The following is a 20693-nucleotide window of genomic DNA, read 5'->3' on the forward strand; positions in this document are numbered from 1 at the left end:
GAAGAGGATGGACTCATTTCATACTCTTTTTTTTTCTTTTGTAAAAATTCAAAATAAAGATATCATTCACGTGGGATAATACAAGACAAGCTTGTATTTCTGGAGAAGGGGCCAGACATGAGGATACTTATTAGAGGCATTGTGCTATAAATAACTTCCTCCCAGGTGTTTGAAAATAATGTAGTCTTACTCTGAATTAAGATACACTAAAGGAGGTTATGATCTGAGTTATAACTGGCCCATGTTAACAATGATCATGAATAAATGTTTTATATGTTACAGTAAAGACATTACCACCTGCTCAGGGGAGATGAAGATAATGGGTCTTATTTCTTTCTTGCCTTTCAGGAGATGTTTACTTATTTTCCAAGCTATATTTTCAGGACCATCCCTGGATTTTAAAATGCATTCATTTTATTTTCTCATATATGACATATTTCTTGCCAATTGGAATGAAGCACCAGGCATACTGAATATATGGATGAATTGTACTACATCCTATTTTATTACCCATGGATGGAGAAAAATAAATATATATATATGAATAGAAAGAAATATGTGAAGGAATACCTTAACACTACTTGAGTAAAATTGGAAGTATCATTGAAAACTAGTTGGAAGAAAGTTTATCTTATATTAACCCTGAGAAACAGAGGAATTTAGCCTGATAAAGTCAAGGGAGAATTTTTTGAAAATTCTAGGAGAGAAAATAGTCTATTCTGGGAACCCCAGGTGTACATAAAACCATATTTTAAATTAAATATATGAAATACTACCATTTAGGTGAAAATATTTTGATCTATTGTATTATGCCAAGATGATTTTCAATTTGTTGTTTAAGTTTTTCAAATGTGACTACATTCAAGAAAGATCAAGAGAGGGATATTAGCTGCCAGCTTAATTAAGTTTCTAAAATGCTTCTGGGCAAAATTAATATGTGTGGATACCAGCCCAAATCATTTGGACTGAGCAGACTTCAGCTTATATTCAAACCTCTAAGAAATGCAGGAATGTTAAAAGTTTTTAATATAGCAATGTTAATAATGGTAGTTAGAAAATTGTTTATCCTTTCCCTGGTTAGCTTCTCTTGTTGGTTATTTGAAAGTCATATGGTTATGAGACCTTTCAGAGCAAAATTAAAACCTTGGGGGTAGGTAGCCATTTGGCAAGGCCTCCTATGTATATGCTTGTAAGCCCAAGTGGATAGAAACAAAATAAATATCACTCCAGTGTAAAGTTTACTTATCCTTTGAAGAAGGTGATGCTAAATATTAGTACTGAATAAACTCAAATTCTCTTGATGATCATCTTACATTTAGGCCAACTGGCAAAACCAACAGTGAATTTTCTCTTGTTTCTGTTACCAAGATGTATTTTATCAATAAGGTAAAGAAATAATGAGGTCCACATGTATACAATCCTTTATGGTTCACAAAACCTTTTCATATCTGTTGTTTCAAATGGCCTCTATAACCACTCTACAAGGATGACAGAATTGAGATTATGGTCCTCATTTTACAAAACAGAAAAGTTGAGGTTCTCAGAGTTAATTTGTTTAGTGTTATAATCAGGGACAAGGCGAAGAGTAATACTACAAAATATGTACTACTATTGCAGTGCTTACACATATCCATAGACATACAAGTGCTGCATGTATTAAGAAATTCTGTCCTAATACCCTGGTTTGCTAAAATGTCTCAACCTGAGACTCTATAAAATCCTGCAAGGAAGAAAATCAAAATCATAAAATTACACTCTCAAACTGCATTCTCAGGGGCCTCAAAACTTGTTCTAATATAAGTGAATGTGTGTTTGTGCTCACTCTAATGATTATCTAAAAGTAAAAAACATAAGCTATGTACATCTACTCCTTACCACCTGCTTGATTACCTTATACTGAGGGACGGTTATATCATTTCAGGACCCCTATGTTAGTTTGTAGTCATGACATTATCAACATCAACTTTAACTGTAATGAGCTAAAAGAAGAGCAGAGTCTCAAGGTATAATCGAAGATTTATTTATGTCTTCCTGCCAAATGAAGGCCAAATGATATAATTACACATCATCTAAACAAATGTTTCATAATAGTTTGAATATAGAAACTGGTGGGAAAATTGAGTCATGATCTGACACACCTTAACACAATTTCCAGGAGCCTTTACCCCCCATACATGGCAATCAGCACATGGAAATCAGCACAATATTCCAGTGGTGAGCTATAATTTAGTTTCAGTGAGATATCATCCATCACATTCATTTAATGTTAATACTTTAATTCTCATTGTTCTTAGTTTTGTTTTTGTGTTTAACTTCCCAATTTTTCATGTTATAATCAGATAAAAATGGTAAACAAAACCTGCACTACAGAACATTCTTGGCAAAACATTCCATGAGGAGGAAATGAAAAACAACAATGAAAATCTGCAAAGGGAGAAACTACTAAAGGAAAGGCCAATCAAAGGAGAAACCAAGTCAAGTTAAAAACCAAAAATAAACCAAAATGACCGGGAATACAAAACTTAATAATAACCCTGAATGTGAATGGCCTAAACTCGTCAATTAAGACAGACTGGGTCAGATAGGATTAAAAAAGACCCAACAATATGGGGCCTTGAAGAGACTCATCTCACAGGAAAAGACATTCACAGACTGAAAGTGAAGGGTTGGGAAAAAACATATCACTCACATGGACTGTGTAAATAAGCAGGGGTTTCCATCCTCATGTCAGATAAAGTGGACTTCAAACCGACGTTAGTGAAAAGGGACAAAGAAGGGCATTTCATACTACTCAAGGGAATCATACTTCAATAAGACATAACTATCCTAAATATTATGCCCCAAACAATGGGGCATCTTTATATTTCAAACAAACCCTTTTCAACTTAAGAATCAAATAGAACACAACACAATAATATGGGGTGACTTTAATACACCTCTCTCACCACTGGATAAGTCTTCCAAACAAAAATTAAACAACGAAACTATAGAACTCAATAATACAACCAATAATTTGGACTTAACAGACATATACAGAATATTCCATCCATCAACGAATAAATATACTTTCTTCTCAGCAGCACATGTGTCCTATTCCAAAATAGACCATATGTTATATCACAAAGCAGTTTTAGAAAATAAAAAAAAAATAGAAATACTACCCGCAGTCTTTCAGGCCATAATGGAATAAAATTAGAAATCAATGATAAAAGTAAAAAGAGAAGCTACTCCAACACCTGGAGACTAAACAATATACTATTGAACGACACATGGATAACAGAAGACATCAGGGAGGAGATAAAAAAAAAAATTCTTAGAGGTAAATGAGAACTCCAATACAACTTACCAAAATCTCTGGGACACTATGAAGGCAGTGCTAAGAGGAAAGTTCATTGCATTAAGCTCATCCATTAAATGAAGAAAAAGCCAACAAATAAACACCCTGACATTACATCTCAACGCCCTAGAAAAAGAAGAAAAAAACAACCCCAAAAGTAGAAGACAGGAAATAATTAAAATCAGGGTGGAAATCAATGAAATTGAAACAAAAGAAACAATTAAAAAAATGACAAAACAAAAAGATGGTTCTTTGAAAAAATAAATAAAATTGACAAACCTTTAGCCACCCTAGTGAAAAGAAGGAGAGAGAAAACTCAAATTAGTAAAATCCAGGATGAAAGAGGAAATATCATGACAGACACTATTGAAATTCAGAAGACAATTAGAAACTATTTTTAAAATTTATACTTGAGTAAAATAGAAAACCTTGAAGACACCAACAAATTTTTAGAGGCATATGATTTGCCCAAATTTAATCAGGAGGACATATACAATTTAAACAGACCAATTTCAAGCAATGATGCCATTAGAAGATGCCATTAGAAGCCTACGAACCAAGAAAATCCTGGGATCAGAGGATTCACAGCTGAGTTCTACAAGACCTACAAATAACAATTAATACCAATACTCCTCAAATTATTTCATGAAATAGAAAAGGAGTTTGAGTGCCACCCTCTTCCTCTTACACAGCTCCTGGTTGGTTTCTCTGATGCTGTCATGAGATTTAATTAGCCTTGTCATAAATATTTTTATTTATGCTGTTAAAAAAGATATCCTGATTCGATGATTTTCTTCTATTCTAGAGTATTCATTGTCAAGTCATTTGTATTTTTGAGATTCTATTAATAATATTTAATTTTAAAAACTTAAATTATATTTTGGATGTTGAATGTCTCCCAAAGGCTCATGTGATAAAGGCTTGGTCCCTGGTGTGGTTCTATCAGCAGGTGGTGGAACCTTTAGGAGATGAGGCCTAGTAGGTGTTTAGGTTAATGGGTCACAATCTTGAAGGGAAAAATGGAACCTTAGCCCCTTTTTGTTTTCTTTTGCAACCTAGCAATGATTTTTTTCTTTTTAGTTTTTTAGTTTTTCTGTGGCACTGGGAATTGAACCCAGGACCACTCTACAACTTATTTACATCCCCAGCCTTTTCATTTTTATTTTGAGACAGGGTGTCCTTAAGTTATCACGTCTTGCCTTGAACTTGTGATTCTCCTGCCTCAGCCCTCCAAGTTGCTGGGTTTACATCACGTGCCACAGTGCCCAGCTTACTTCTTGGCAATGAGAGGAGCATATTTGCTCTGCCATGTTCTCCCACCATGATGCTTTTACCTTGTCACAGTCCTATTGCTTTTGGATTGGAACTTTGAAAACCATTAGCCAAAATAATCCTCTCTTTATAAGTTGATTATATCAGATACAAGGTCATAGAAACAACAGTATAATTATAGTAATATAAAGCTGCCAACACAAGTATACAGAATCTATAGAGATAATAGAAAAATTATTCACAGAACATCAGAGATATGAAGGACATGGCATCTGTATCTATGTTTTGTGGGACTGAATATCAAATGCACCATCTTTTAGATTTTATGACCTTGGATATGTTAATTCCCAGTTCCTTTATCTCCCAAATGGTGATAATATTAGTATCTGCCTCAAAAACATATCAAACACTTAAAACAATGAATGACCCTTAGTAAGTAAGTATTCAATAAATATTAGTCATTCCACTCATCTAACTTATAACCAATGTATTTTTAATAAACATAAAATATAAGCTCACAGATACAACTTTTGTTTGTTACCTCAAAGGAGTAGATATTCATTCACTACATTTGATGCCCATTCCAAGTTGAAGATGTATCTAAAACTCTAGTATTTCTATGTGATCAATTATTAATTGGTGGTGCCATGCTTCAAAGACCTTTTGAAATAGAAATAGACAAAGAGAAATTAAAAGGTCAAGTACATAATGAGGCCAAATAAAGGGTGAAATAATTTTAGTACTTAAACGTATGAAAGATGATTACATGTGTTAAAAAATTTCAAAAGGATAAAGAATCAATTATAGTTTAGGGATTAGGAAATATGAATCAGTGAATGTTTTATGTGAAGGAAATGTGTGTCATTTCTGTTGATCTTTGAATAGTAGTGTTTTAAAATATATATATGGGAATGGAGTATGATGAGCAAAAATAAAACTGGGGAAAATGTGAGGAGACAATTCATTATGAATCGTGAATGTGTCAGGAATGGTGAATGTTCTAGTCTGGCAAAACTCAGAACCATTAAGAGGGGGTAGCAAGACAGAATTCTGAGGGAATTAATTGGGGCCCTCTTGTTAAGGGCATTAGATGCCAGAGAGAAGATTTTTACTTAGTTTAATGAGCAATGCAATGGCCATAGTAAGATTTTGGATAAAACTCTTAAATGGAGGGTAAGTTCCTTGAAAGCACAGACTTTATCCAGCTTATCATTTATTCATTGTTTTCTCAGTACCTACAATAGTGTCTGACTTATAGTACACTAATATTTATTCAATTAGCATATGTTCAATGGATAATAAAAATGTTACCCTTTAAATCATTACTATTTTTTTTTGTTATTCTTTCAATGACTTTAGGGACTCCAATTTAATTTATTTATAAAGTAAGACCATTGTTCAAAATTTAAAAACCACTAATCTAGTTAAATTATTGCCTTGTTTTCCAGATGCTAAGACTGAGTTCATGGGAAGCAAAGGGGGTTACTTCAAGTTATCCATTCAGCTAGAGTCAGGATTAGAACTCATTTGTCTGTCTTCTTAATCTTGAGTTCTTCCTACAACCCACACTGCAGTATGCCTCATAGAATTTTGTACATAACTCTCACTTGCTGCAAATAGAAAAACATTTCATGTCCTCAGTGAAACGATCACAATAAATCAAAATCATTTTTTGTGTATGAAATGAGAAAACAAATGCCATCGTTATAAGTATTAGAAAAGACATTTCAATGAAGGTATCTATATTTGGCCTGAATTATCCTACATTTTTTAAGAGCACAACATGGTCTGTAGTTAGTATATGTTAAATATAGTTCCTTCCTCAATAAATCTTTGAATAGGCATTCATATTCCTCTAATTTGCCATGACCTCATTAGTATTCCAATAGAATATTTAGAGAAAGAAAACACATAACTGGCAATTTCTTTTTGGATTCTCATCATGAACTGTTACTAAATGTTATACATATATAATAACCAGTTTGAGAACATTTTTATTTGGATAAAACATACTACAAAGACTTAAAAATGTTTACTTTTACATTGTCAAAAGATTTGTTATTAACAAAGAAAGAATAGCCATAATTTCCTGGGCAAATGCTAAACACAAAGCATAAATTACATCAGTGAAATAATCTCAGTTCAGTAAAACAGGGCACTAGAAACTACAACAAATAATTGTCAACTTCAACCATCTTTATTACTTAGTTTTTACTGACCCAGAGTTATTCTTAATGAAAAGTAGGACAATAAGAAATCATGTTCTTGAGATACCTCTCAGTTCCCAAGAACCTAACCAAACAAAGACAGCACCAGGGTCAGGAATGACTAGATAAATGTTATCTGGAAGGACACCGACTTTCTCTTGTGCACAGTGGGAATTAAGGCAAGCTATCTGACTTCTGTGTATATATTCAAAGGAATTGAATTTGGTATCTTAAAAAAATGTCTGTACTCCATGTTTGAGTCACAATTATTAATAGTCAACTTTTATGCCCATTTATAGATTAATCAATAAAGAAACTATGTGTGTATATATATACACACACACACCTATACATACATATACATATATATCTATACATATAGACATAGATATATCTATTTCCATAAACATACCTGTGTATATTGTGTCTTTGTATATATGTAGATATGTATTTGTTTATATATCATAGATATGCATATGTATATCTATACACACAGAGTGTAATACTGTACAACATAAAAGGAAGAAAATTGTCATCTGTAACAACATGTTTAAAACTGGAAAACATTATGGTAAGTGAAATAAGGCACACATAGAAAGACAAATTTCACTTTTTTGTGGAATCTAAAATAAAACACAGTGAATATAAAGGTGGAGACTAAGAGAGAAAGGGAAGATGTTGCTCAAAGAGTACAAAATTTTAAGTTACACTGAAGAAAAAAGTTTTAATCATCTATTGCATTGCATGGTGACCACAGTTAATAATAATGAATTACTTTTTATTTCTTTTTTGTTGTCAGGGATTGAACACAAGGGAGTTAACCACTGAGCAACATCCCCAGCCCTTTTAAAAATACATTTTATTTAGAGACAGGGTCTTACTGAGTTGCTTAGGGCCTTGCTAAGTTGCTGAGGCTGACTTTGAACTTGAAATCCTCCTGACTCAGCTTCCCCAACTGCTTGGATTAGAGGTATGTGCCACTCCACCTAGCTTGTATTGCTGATTTCACAAATAGATTTTAACATTCTCATCATGAACGAATGATAAATTGATAAGGTGATAGATGTGTTACTTAGCTGGATTGAGTCTTTCTATAACATAGATCAAAACATTGCAGTGTACCCCATAAATTCATAAATTATTATTAATTAAAAGAAAACAAAAAAAATCCGTAAGTCTATTTGTAACCAAATTGTTAATGTGACTACCTTGGGGACTATAATAAAAATTAAATATTCTTGAAATTAAATTAAGCATTTTTGAACTGGAAATAAAAACATATATTTTAAACTTCAGAATTCATGTCATAGGAGTTTTTCAACATTTAATTTATAGCTTCTATCCTATCTTATAATTGTGCTTTTCCTTTCTAGATAAAGACCTTAAAAAGAAAATCTTTCCAATTTTGCTGCCTTGGGAATATAAAGATAAGAAAACAGTTTGCGATTTGACATTTAGCCATGAATATGCATTCCTCTTAAGAGAGGCATTTCAAATTTCCTGTTCAAACAGGTTTCCTTCAGGTCACTTACTGAGGTGAAAGCCCACTAGGCTATGAAAGTCCCATAAAGATTTCCCTGACACTTTGATTTTTTTCATCAGACAACAGAACAAAAGGCAATTCTGGTCACAAAAGAAGTGTACTCTCATTTGGCCAAATATCTTACTTTAAGGGTCACCAGATTAGATCACACTCTGAAACTTTTTCAAAAGTCACAAAAACACCATATTCAGAAGTGATAAGTAAAATTCTGTGGAGAAAGAGAAAGAAAATGCCTAAAATTGTTCATGATTAAATAAACAAAAGATTTCATTTTCATAATAAGGGTTTGCGCGCGCGCGCACACACACACACACACACACACACACAAACACATGTACTCTCAGAGAAATTCTTAATCCTGCAATGTTCTTTTTATTAAGATAATACCATTCCTCTATTCTGCTAATAGAATAATCTCTCTAGATAGGCTTCTGATTGTGTCACTCTCTGGTTTTAAGTATGTCAATGGTTCCCCACTGTCGACAACATGATGAACAGCATCTTCAGTATTTATCAGTTCTTCATGAGCTGTCCTCATCTTCTATTCATTTTTTAGGGTCTTCATTCTCCTCAACTTTCTGCTACTCCCCACCTCAGAGAAGTAATAATATAGGACTTCCGACTCTTGTCAAGTGCATGTATTAAGTCACAGCAACAGTAAAGCTATATCTTCTCTTCTCAGCAGACAACTGAAACAATTTTCTGTCTTTACATTTGGACCATATCCATGAATCATTTTTATGTTTGTCCTGTATCAGTTTTAATGATGAGTGCACACACAAGAATGGACAGATCAATGGAACAGAAGAAGTAATCTAGATATATATAGCACTAAACTAATGACACATATAGGAATTTAGATTATGTTGAAAGTGGTATTTCTAATTAGTGATGGAAAATAATTTTTTAACAAGTGGCATGGGTAGAACTGACTAATTACTCCAGAACAAAATGAAATCAATTCCTACCTCATTACTCACTCTAAAATACAACTAACAAAATGCTATAAAATGGTATGTGGTTTTAAACAATAATCATGTTGATCCTTTCAAATGCAGCATAGAACATCAAAAAACCATAAAGCAAAGGTGGGATATCTGTAGCTCTGTAATTCAGAATAAAATTCTTCATAAAAAGAAAATATATAGATTTTGTCATCTAATATAATCTCCCTTACCTGTTGTCTGAATGAAACTATTGCTATTATATCTGTATATTCCTTTAAGTCCTTAGTAACATCACTAACCAGGACTAGGTCAAGGGCAATGTCCTACATCATGCCAGTAGTAAACATCACCCTATAGTGTCATTTTTCCCTGATTCAGAACAATATGGTCTCGGTTATTTTCCACTAAGTAATCTACCCAATTGTTTAAACACCTAGTTTGTGTATCTCTCTTTCATCTGTAAGATTATGAGAGACTTATTTAAATGACTTGAAAAGCAAATAAAGTTTTCTTTATTTTTTCAAATTCTAGTAACAACTGAACAAGAGATAAAAATAAAAAGTCAGTTTTTCATGTATTTTGTTCTTATCCAATATATGTTCCCTCCTTTCTATGTGATCAAAAACATGAAACAACAAAATGGAAGTTCTATCAGCTCTACCTTCAAGTACATTACTGATCTGCCCTCATCTCACCATTTGTATCACTAGAAACCTGTGGTGGTCCCAGCCACCATTAAGAAAGTCTCTTGACTCATCTCCATAGTTTCAGATTTGCTCCCTTAATACATAAATTTAAGTGTATTTTCAGTAATTCGTAGCATTTCATTTCTTTTCTTGAAGTTCTCTAATATTATTATTCATTGTAAGAATAAAATTCCAAGTGCTAACTATGGCCTACAAGTTCCAATTCAATCTGTCTCATCCTTTACTTTACCCCTCACTCATTCCATTCCAGCCACCATGGGCTGCTTGCTGTTCTCCAAACATACCAAGTTCATTCCTGCCTCAGGACCTTTATATATAGTATATAGTCTTTCTTCAAGGTTAGCTCTTCTCCAAAATCTCTGTGTTGCTGATAACTTTGTATCATTCATGTCTGCTCAAATGTCATTCCTCAGAGGTGTTCCCAGATAACCCTATTTAAAATGTCAGTTTCTCCCCTCCTAAATGTATAATGTTTTCACAGAACTTAATCATAATTTTAGTTTTTATTTAGTGATAGTTTACTTGTTTCTCATGACTCTGCTTACTATAATGCAATAGTTTTGAAGACAGAGACCGTATCTGCTTTATTCAATACCATAACCCTACTGCCCATTATGGTGCCTAACACATAGCAATGTCCCAGAAATAGCTCTTAAATTAATGAATGAATAAACTAAGCCAGTGACTGACTCAGTATTCACACATGGCAGGAGTAATGCAGATTACGAGTTAATATATTAAACAATGTATTAAACAATAATAATATTAATTCCATTTCATCCACTTCCTTACACAGTGGAACTAAATTTAAGCCTTACTATACCACTCTGGGTTCCATCTTTTAATAACTGAAAATATTTCCTAGACACAAAAGGACATGCCCTAGTGTTACTCATGATCATAATCTTTTTTTTCTCTCCTATCATATTTGCCTGGAATGTCCTGAGTAACAAGATAAGGAAATTACTATAGTTAACAGCCTTGGGAGGCTCATTTAGCATATTATGTAAATGAAGTGTAGTCCGATATTTAAAGCCATAAATAGGCATATGATGCAATTAAAATAATAGTACTCAAGTCATATTCAGAACTAGAATAAAATTCATTAAAGACATAGAAAGAAAAGATTTTTTAAGTGTCACAGTATTAACTCATTTGATTCAAAGTACTCTTATTAGAACCACTAAATATTGTATGATTTTGGCTAAATATATATCACATTTTAATCACAGAATAATATGGCAATTGGGGTCCAACATTAATACCTTCCTTTTGCTGGGAAATACCTTTTAACATTAATTAACATTAATTATGATAGGAATAGAGGCAGAAGTGTGGCAAAGTTGAATTGCAAAGCTATTTTAATACAAAATTATAATTCTCTGCAAATTCATGTTAGATAGAACTCAAAAATTATTAGTGATTTTTAATAAAAATTAATAAAATTATCTGCAATCATTCCATTATTCTGGTTTCAATTTTTAGACACAGAAGACCCATTTATTAAGTTTCTCTGTTACACTTTGTATCTGAAATGTCCCCCAATGGGCTGTGAGTTGAAATTGATCCCCAGGGTGGCATATTGGGAGGTAGTGGAACATGTAGGAGGTGAAACCTGCTTATAGGGAGTCAGGTCCTTAGAGACATGTCATTGAAGGGGATTTGGGGGTACTAGTCCTTTCTCTCATTCTTTGATTTCCAAAGCCAGAAGGTGAGTACCTTTGCTCTACTAGGTGCTCCCTGCCACAATCTTGTATCTTGGCACAGGCCCAAGCAGGCATGACCAAAAGACCATGGACTGAAATTGTCAGCCAAAATAAATAGTTTCTACTTTACATTATTTATCTCAGGTTTTTCCATGCCAGCAGAAAACTTACATATGCTCTAACCCCTTTGATCCCATTTCTCTTCTCTAAAAGAAGGTGATGATATCTGCCTTTTTTTCTTTATGAAGTTTCTATTTGGATAAAAATGAGTAGTAAATATCTTTCATTAATCTTTGTTTGTGGGCAAACAAAAGTTCTTCTGATGCAAGAGTTTACAATTACAGAACTATACAAAATATTTCCCTGACACCATTAACCATCTTTAGTGTCATTCAATCTTCTACTGTTTCAGGTCTCAGAAATTAAAGTACATGAATGACATTATGAACCACAGTCTGTAAATAGCTCTGTATTTTCATAATATTTAATTATTCTACCATGAATGATTTGCTATTCAATCTTTTCTCAAATATTTATTAAATAACTTTCAGTTATTTTTAGTAAATTCTTATATTTGCTTCTACCCTCTGAAGTTTCACTAGAATGATGGTATCCAAGAATAGAAATAGTATAAACTCAGAAAGACAAAAGAGAATGGCAGAGGAGACAACAGATAAAGATGTCACCACATTTTTCAAAGATGGATAGCAGAGTGAGTGATTTAGCAGGTTCTGGGGAGCTTAAATTGAAATATCTGCAGACAAGGGCAGGAGCAAGAAGTGAATCATTTGCCATTCAGAACCCTGTAAAGCTCAGATTTGGAGACACCAAATCCAGCAGAAAGTGATATAATGTACAAGACTGAAAGTAGGAGAATTATATGAAATTCTCTATAGGTAGGAGTTAGACCTGTACTTATACACCCCACTGCCCTCTTCAATTCTATACACCCTTCTCTTGGGCAATGTCAATATTGATTTGGGGATACCCTTCAAATGAACACCAAGGGTGCCACACAATCACACACCATTTGTTTATGAAACATACCATATGGTGAAGCTTGCCCAGGTCCACACAATTCCCAGTTCATGTGTAAGTGATTATTTTTTAAAATATGGAAATGAATAAAATCCTCTCACATGAAAAAGATGAAAAGAAAAAGTAAAATTTTAGGGTAGAAAAACATTTTAAGGGAAATACAATCTATTATTACTATCTGCAAAGAAATAGAAGGTACTGTATAACTCATTCATGAAATCAGCACAGGATGCTCTAAGAAAATTAGAGAATAGGAAACAATTTTAGGAATGTTTGTATGCATTTGGATACATGTCAGTGTGTAAATATCTCCATTGAAAATTTATTGGCAGAAATAAGACAATACAATTTTAAATGTATTGCCAGAAAAACTAGAATAAAATGGTAATCATGGATTACAGGAGGGAAAAGATTAGAAAATTATAAAATAAATTTAGGAGTTATAATATCTCACTAGTAAGGTTCCAGAGGGAATAGGAAACATTGGAAGGAAATTATGGACATTATCAAATTAATAGTCAGAAGTATTTACTACACCTGAAGGTATTCTCAGATTGAAAATGCTCAAGACAGTGAATGCAAAGGGCTTATACATAGGTACTCATTGGGAAATTTCAGAGCATCACCTCTAAATAGTTTTCTATTTCTGTTACAAACTGTCACAAACTTTTATGGCTTGAAATAACAAAAATTTATTCTCTTACAGTTGTGGAGGTCAGAAACTGAAATCAGTTTTTCAGGACTAGATTCAAGTTATTGGCAAGGCTTGTCTCTCTTCCAGTGACTATGGGACATAATCTATTTCTTTGCCTTTTTTAGCTTCCAGAAGCTTCTTTGTGGGTGTTTTTTTTTTTTTTCCAAGGGGAGTTACAGGGGATTGAACTCAGGGACACTCAACCACTGAGCTACATCCCCAGCCCAATTTGTATTTTTTAGAGACAGGGTCTCACTGAGTTGCTTAGCCCCTCACTTTTGCTGAAGCTGGCTTTGAACTCATGATCCTCCTGTCTCAGCCTCCTGAGCTGCTAGGATTACAGGCATGCACACTTACACCTGGCTTCCGGAAGCTTCTTGTATTCTTTGGTTTTTGACCCCTTTCCTCAAGTTACTCTGGCCTTTTGCTCCTATTTTTACATACTATAGTGAAATTTCCCTCTCTTAAAGGAACTATTGTAATCACATTGGGCCCTCCTACATATTCCAGAATAATTACCCCTATTAAATATTATAAATTTAATCTCATCTGCAAGTCTGTTTTGCCATGCAAGGCAATATTTACATGATGGAAGGATTAGAACATGAAAATTTCCTAGAAGTGTTTTTTAGTCTGTCACACCACTAAAAAATAATTTTTAAGCTTCTAGGTATGGGGGAGATCATCAAGCAATCAGATAACAACAGAAATCTGAAATCAATGGCGCTTGCAAGTGAAATACTAAAAGCTTGAAGTGAAGGTCAAGAGACTCTGAAGTGGACTTCCATGCTGAGTCAAACCTGTACACTAAAAGATTTTAGATATGCAGAATCTCTAGAAAATTCAGCTCCCCTACCTCTAATGACAAATAGCTTCACTCAAACAAGAGAGTAAATTAAGAAAGATAAACACATGAAATCCAGGAAAGACGGGGTCCAATTTAAGAGTAAGATGAGGGGAGTCCCAGGTAATGAAGAAAGGAAGTCTCAGAATGGTAGTTCTTTTGCTCGTTAAGCCCAGGGGAAAGGGAATCTGAAATGTGAGGGAAAATTCCTAAAAAATAAAAAGAGGAACTAGTAGAATATACTCAAAATTTGAGGGAAAATATATAGAGGATTTAGGAGAAAGTAAGATAGATTCATGAAAAAGTAAGCTAGTAAAAAAAATACCGGTGTATATTCCATGTTATACAACACAAAATGGTATGTGAAAAGGAGTAAAATAATTGTATTTTACATAGTTCAAAGATGAGTAAAGTGTACATAGTAATAATATAATCATTACTACTTTAAAAATTTTAATGTAAGTCTTATTTTTATTAAAAAATATCAGTAAGAAATTTAAGTTTTAACAATAAGAGAATTATACAGATTATGTAAATAATGAAACCCTGTATACTGCTGATGGAATGTAAATTAGTATAACATTTATGGAAATCTGAATGGCAGTTCCTTGAGAAACAAAAAGTAGAATTAACATATGATCAGTGTCCTACTTCTGGCTATTTACCTAAAATATTTGAAATTATTTTGTGAAATAGATGTCTTCATTCCCATGTTGTTTGAAATGTTATTCACAAAAGCCAAGTTATAAAATCAACCTTAGTGTACATCAACAGGTGAATGGGTATGGAAAGTATATACACAGTGGGATACATAAAAAAGAAGGAACCCTATCATTTGCAATAGCATGGTGGAATTGGAAAGCATTATACTAAGAGAAATAAGCTAGACACATACCACATATTCTCTTATATGTGGAAACTGAAACAATCAACTCATAAAAGTGGTCACTAGAGACAGAGGGTCTGAAGGAATGAGGAGATGATAACCAAAGGGCACATAATCTCAGTAGGAATAGGGGTGTTTTTATGAGATCTATTGCACAGCATTATGAATATAGTTAATATTGCTATATTATTCGTTAACATTTAAGAACTGCTAAGATGGTAAATTTTAAATGTTCACAACACAAAAATGATAAGTGTTTAGACTCAGAGATATCTTAATTGTCTTGATTTAATTATTTCACATTATACAGATGACCCTTGAACACTGCAGGTTTGAACTGTACAGGTCCACTTATATGAATCTTTTTTTGAGATTTGTGACAGTGTAAAAAAACTAACAGATAAACTGTGCAGCCTAGAAGTATTAAAATGTTAAGAAAAAGTTATATCATTAATGTGAAATATCTGTATATAATAGTCTATTTTATCATTTACTACCATAAAACATACATCTCTTACAAAAAGTTTAAATCTATCAAAACTTGTATACAGATACTTACATACTGTGCATGGCACAGTCTGAAAGAAATGTAAAGAAATATGAAGATGTGATATTAAAAAAATGTAAAGAAATATGAAGATGTGATATTAAATCATAACTGCATAAAATATCTGTCATGTACACTATACTTCTGTAATAATTTTGTAGCCACTACCTGTGACCATTGTGTTAAGCTCAATTCAATATTTTAAAGCAGTTCTTTGAGGTGTTGCAAGTGTCCATTTAAAATGCAGTATGGCATTGATCATCTCCACATAAGCAGTTTGTCTCCTCAATAAATTATGTCAGAATAAAAAGTGATCTCTTATTGTTCCCATGTATTTTTGACCATATATAATGTATATAACACAATACGTGTTAATTTGACTATTTATGTCTTCAGTAAGACTTCAATGCAATAGCATAGTATTAGTTGTTAAATTTTGAAGGAGTTAAAATTTATACTTCATGGGGGTAGTCAGTGTTCTTAATCCCTAGGCATTAAAAGGGCAGCTTTATCAATAAATCATAGCATCACTTTATCATATATATATATATATATATATATATATATATATATATATATACACATATATGTATAAAAGTGTGTGCATATATAAGTGTGTATATATATACACATACATATATATATATACATCCAATTTACAGTAAAATAAAAAAATAGTTGATAATTCAATAAATAGCAATATACCCTATTCTTTAGGAAAAGTGGAGGTAAATAGTAGAATAAAGAATCAAAAATTTATTTATTGCTGAGGCTGGCTTTGAACTTGTGATCCTCCTGTCTCAGCCTCCTGAGCTGCTGGGATTACAGTCATATGGCACTGTGCCCAGTAAGAATAAAAATTTTTTTAAAGCAGTTACCTCTAAGGTGTCTATCTTAGTTTGGAGAGCGTTGTGACAAGGTATGTAGTTTAGAACTGCAATGTCCTCCAAATGCTAACATGTTAAAGGTTTAATTTTAAGCATGGCACTTTTTGGAAGTGGAGGAATGTTTATGAAGTGGGACTTAGTTGAAGATCTTATGTCCCTGGAAGCATGTCCTTGAAGCTCATTTCAGGATACTGAACTCTTCTCTTTCCTTGATTCCTGGCTACCATGATGTTGTGTAACTTCTTCTACCACACTCTCTTTTCTTGATGTGCTAACTTGCCACAGGTCCAAAAGCATCATAGCCAGCTGACCATGGACTGCAACCTCCTAAACTATGAACCAAAATAAACCTCTCTCTTTTTAAGTTCATTGTCTCAGTTATTTTGATACAGTAATGCAAAACTAACACAGAGGGTGTTCCATATTAGTGTATTTTAGTACTATTTCATTATTCTTAACAATGTGTATAAACTTCTTAGGAATACAAAAGTGAAACATTGCCATAAGCAAACATCATTAGTGTACTTACTCTGAGAGAGGCAAAATGCTAGGGGTTAAGGGACATTGTTACCATGGTTATTCTCTGCCCACATAGAGTTTTACATTCTTTTCTGTGGCATTCTTCTCAGTATTGTAGAATTCTCTGACACCAAAAATTTCATAGTTTGATGAGACAGCATCCAAGAAAATATTTCATGACCTAATATTCAATAGGAATGTCTTATTCCAAAAAAATGTTTGCAATTTTCATTATGGTAATCCACAAAATTGTACAAAATTATTTAAATCTAAAACTAGTGTTCAAATTGTACTGAAAGAAAAACCTTACTCCCATTCTCTCTACTAAAGTACATTTATCAGAGCTTTTGGAAACCAATAGGCTTAAATGATTTCACATTTGTAAGATTTTATTGTACGTTAAGCAGTTTGGATTTGCTACACTAATCCTGGAAGTAATTTTGCATCCTCAAGTTACACTGCTCTGAGATTCTTCTTGCAACTACTGGGTTCATGTTATTAATAAAAATAACATCTACCAATTATGAGCATTTACTTCATGCCAGAAACATGCATTATTTTGGTAGATCTTCACATAGCCCAGTGAAGTAATAGGTATTATATTCCCATTGTAAAGACAAATATGAGGTGTTAGAGGAATTAATAATTTACAGAGTCACAACTAATGAAAAAGCCAGGATTCATACCCAGGCTGCATGACCCCAAAATACATACTGAACTACATATATTATTCTACCCTTCAAAAGATTTTAGTGGCTCCTTATTGCCTAGAACCCAAAACTTGAATTCTCAGTAGGCCAACAGCTCTGATATTGCTTAAATATTCATCTGTGTAAGTCAATTTTATATTGCTGTGCCCAAAATACCTGATAAGAACAACTTAAAGGAGGAAACATTTATTTTGGCTCAGTTTCCAAGGTTCAGGTCATGGTCAGTCAGCTCCAAGGCAGAAATATCATGGTGGGAGGATGTGTCAGAGGAAAGCTGCTCAGCTCATGGCAGTTAGGAAGCAGAGAGAAAGAGAGTGGGCAAGGAGCCAGGGACAGATACAGTCCAAAGGCAGTCCCAACCCCAACGCAGTCACCTGTTTTCATCCAGCCATGCCCCACCTGCCTACAGTTACCACGTAGTAGTCAATTTAAATTATTAGTCCATCATATGGATTAATCCACTAATGAGGTTACAGCTCTCATAATTTAATCCCATGACCTCTGAACATTCCTGTCTCACACGTGAGCTTCCAGGGGATACCTCATATCCAAACTATAACTCTCATCTTCTATTTGTTGCACCCTCTTTGGCCCAGTTTCCTTTTAAATGCTGTGACAACATCCATATGTATATTGTTTCTAAAAAATTATTCTTAATGGGAAAATATTTTCTCTATTCACATATTACCTTTCTTATATATTTTACCTATTATATGATGAGCTATTGGCTATTCCATTCCGCTGGCATGTCTTCACATTTAACATATATGGAATCACTCAGTTCCTGTCTTGTTTTTCTGGGTATATGTATTTGACACTAACCAAAATGCAGACTTGCAAAGGTGGAATTAAGGTTTTATATGATCCCTGTAGAAGTTGAAACATATAATATGTGCTCAATGTGCATTTGTTCAATTGATCTGGTCTAAGAGAACAATAATTGACTTAACAAAGCAGTTGATATCTATAAATTACTAATGTAATTAATTCCAAAATCAATGGATAAAGTATCTTGTTCATTTAGGTCAACATATACATATAAACTTACTTAGATATGTGCATATATTTTTTTTACCTTAATGTGTTTGTACATTATGTGATGCGATTTTATTCAACATAGCAGTGACCCTAAAGTTATTATAGACAAAGTGCTTTAAAATTTGGATCTTCCAAGAGATCATTTCTCCAGCAAGTTTTCAAATATCTAGAATTTTCTAGCATCATAAAAATTTAAAAATCACATACCTGAGAATTGAAAAAGGCTGGAGAGTATACATAGCCCAACTTCCTTCTCTGAGGTGAAATTCCATTTCCTACACTCAGACAACCTGCCTCTGCTTGAATAAAAAATCATTCTGAATGACCTGATCCATTGTTATATAGCTCTAATTACTAGTTTTAAGTATTAGAACATGATCATACTTGGTTGTAAGTGATCCCGAGGCCACCACTTTTGCATTGAGTCATTGTTGAAAATGAAGTGCTCTTCCACTCTTACTTCACTTCCTGCAAAGGACTGGAAATAGTAGCTGCCTGGTCATTTTGCAGGAGAAACTGCATATCACTGACATAGTTATTTTAGGAAATGCTTCAGACAATGTGATAAAGGTTCCAGACAGAAGGCCCACTGATTTTCTTTATTGGAAAACAGAGCATATATGAGGTCCAAAAAGCACTCAAAATTTCTCTGAAACTGTATTAATAAGAAATGACAAAGGTTGATAGAAACGATGGAAAATAAATAGCACTGGGAGACTGGTTTAACATCTGATTAAACAGAGTATTTGCTTTTCTTCTGTATGTATGTTTTGAGGCTACAGATAAAAATACAGTAATTTCATGTAATTGTGAAAAGGTCATCTGGCTAATTCAAGAATAAGAAAGTGGGATGAATTCTTAACTTTCATTTGTGAATAATCACATTGCTTCATAATATTAATGAAAGTTTCAAAGTTCTCACTAACCTAAAAGTCTTCCCTTAAAATGTCTTGATATCTTTTGTCCTTCACCCATTTTATGACCCACTGTATACTTTTATTTTAATGAAAATGTTATGTTACAATAATGATCAGTAACATTTATTTAAAGCATGCATTAATGCCCTACAAAATTTATACAGCTTTTGATAAGTGCAACAGTGAACATTTTAATTGTACTATAAATACCATATGGAGCAATAGATTGCCCAAATGATCACTTTTGTCTTTCAGCTGAAATTTGCACAATGCTAAAAAATCTCAAAACTAAAATTGGCATCATAATTGCTATAGTTATTTAGTCACCTTAATTATACTCACCATGCAACTGGCAAACTATATAATTACTATTATTTTGGAGATTGTTTTGCCAAATAGTCTGTTTAAAAGGTTACTTCCTTTTTCTATCATACTTTATATCAAAGTTTAATTGTCTGTGGTTTCATTGTGAATATGAAGGGTTCAAATTAAGAAGCTTACAAATGAAAAGATGGGAAACTAGAGGGTCTTTAAAATGTACAGGAGCATCTTTATGCTGTTTCTATTGCAGGTGAGCTGTATGAGGAGCTGAGTAGACTGCACATAATTCTTATAAGTGAGACTGTGACAGACACCTGGCCTATCAGAATTCACCTAAGCACAAATTGTATCATTTCAACTCTCACCAAATCATCATCCCACTATTTCAAAAAAGGTAATGTAACACTACTCTCCAATAAAAGAAACAAGGAATACTTGAATAATTGCTGTTTTTAGGTCTGGGCCAGTAAATACACCAGGTGAACCTGGAGCATTGAATAGCGCTAGTGTTATGGTTTGGATGTGAGGTGTCCCCCAAAAGATCATGTGTGAGACAATGCAGGAAGGTTTGGA

The sequence above is a fragment of the Callospermophilus lateralis genome, chromosome X (genome assembly GCF_048772815.1).
Source record: "Callospermophilus lateralis isolate mCalLat2 chromosome X, mCalLat2.hap1, whole genome shotgun sequence".
Lineage (NCBI taxonomy): Eukaryota > Metazoa > Chordata > Mammalia > Rodentia > Sciuridae > Callospermophilus > Callospermophilus lateralis.